Raw genomic sequence first — 1,838 nt, forward strand, 5'->3', positions numbered from 1 at the left:
GAAAAATAGAATTAAAGGATAGTGACATTTTCCCACAAATGATTTGAAGCCCTCATGTGGGGTATCCCATCTTTAAAGTGTTATCTGTTATATGAGAAGCGCTTTGAAAATAAGATTAATCGTTATGGTTAGAGATTGTTTTGTCGCAACTTTTTATTTGGCTTTGCATTACTTTTGCACTTGTTGCCTATCACTGCTGAAATCCCAAGTGCTAAGAAGTACTTCGCTTAAACACTACATTGCTGTCCGATGGTTTTCATTTTTGGCACGTGACAGATCTGCGCTCTGACTCTTGTGCATAAATGAGGTATGTCTGGCAGTAAGCAATGTCTATGCGCAAGGCAGGAATAATGTGGACTTTGATGGTTAAGCTCATGTATTCCGTGCTGCCATCAGGTCAGTGCTGACTCCTAGTGGCCTTCAGTGGGTTGCTGAGACTCGTAACTGTTTACCAGAGTAGAAAGCCCACTCGTTCTGAACCATGAAGCTGCTGCTGGTTTCAAACTGCCAACCATGCGACTCGTAGCCCAGTGCATAAGTCTTTTAAAATTATGTGTATTTATAACTTACACATTTTTACATAACAGTAATTTGGGCACATTGACCTGGTTTTGGAACCTGACCACATCAATAGGTGAGAAATGGGCATATTACTATTGTAAGTCAATCATTTGCTAAGTCCCAGAAAATACTTGACTGAAATATTACTACCAAAGCTGCACTTACCTACCGTAGTTTTATGAAAAGGACAGTAATATTTTGAACATGGGTACAACTAGATTAAATTAAGGTTTCCAGAGCTGATAGAGTAGCTGATGGACTCACGGAATGCAGGTCAACCCGAAGCATGTGGAGCCGAATTGTAACTCCATAGGACTGAGTGGGATAAAAGGTTACCTGCTAGAATATTGCTGATATTTGTTCTACTTTCCCTTCTATAATCTAACTACTTAGTTCTGTTTTTTACCTGCAGATTTTGACTGGTTTTTCTTATATATAAGAATTAGATAGGAACTATATATATTCAATTAACTAAGAGAAAAGGTAAATGGTGTATGAGGGATATAAAATTGAGCCCAGAAAAAAAACACTCAAAACAAGAACTAGGAGATGAGGCAATTCGTACTGTACAATATTTTATGGACCGCATAGTACTGTTAGGTACTGAAATAGCTGTTTTTATACATTAAAGGAAATAATTAGACTTTAAATGGGTTTGGATTTGTATTCCCTAATTAAAAGCTTCTGTTGATTAACCTAGCACAGGGTAGAGACCATCACTAGAGACGCATCTGGAATGTGAGGTGTGTGTGTGTGTACAAAGTAGGAAAGCAGTAGACCCCCTGTTAGTCTCCCAGAGAAGAGCTGCCCCCTTCCCTGAGCAAGGGTGCTGTGCTTATTAATATCCAATTTGGGGCTGGGCTTTGCAGAACGTAGTGGCTGCTGAGACAGCTGAGAAGAAATGACTGATTCAGCTTATATGTAAATCCACTCCTCATGGAATTTGTTTCCGTGGGTCAGAGACCTTAGGGTCTTGGTTTCATGGTTTATTTCAGAGAACTGGCCTGATACTGTTGCTAATGGTTCTGTTCTACCTCGGAGTTCATTGTGCAATGTTTGGGCCAGAAATGCTTGCTGGCAACCATCAGAGGTGCAACCTTTGGTGTCCACTCCTTTGGAGAAGCAGAGATAAAGGAGAGCCGGCTCCATATGTGATTGCCTTCCACCATAGGGATCTCCTTTGCCATAAGGCCACAAGAAACTGGGTAATGTCCTTTTTTTTTCTTAATCATTTTTTGGGGGGTCATACAACTCAACACAATCCATACATACATCCA

Source organism: Echinops telfairi, unplaced genomic scaffold, assembly GCF_000313985.2.
Source record: "Echinops telfairi isolate 266 unplaced genomic scaffold, ASM31398v2 ScPeMD7_2291;HRSCAF=2852, whole genome shotgun sequence".
NCBI classification, from domain to species: Eukaryota; Metazoa; Chordata; class Mammalia; order Afrosoricida; family Tenrecidae; genus Echinops; species Echinops telfairi.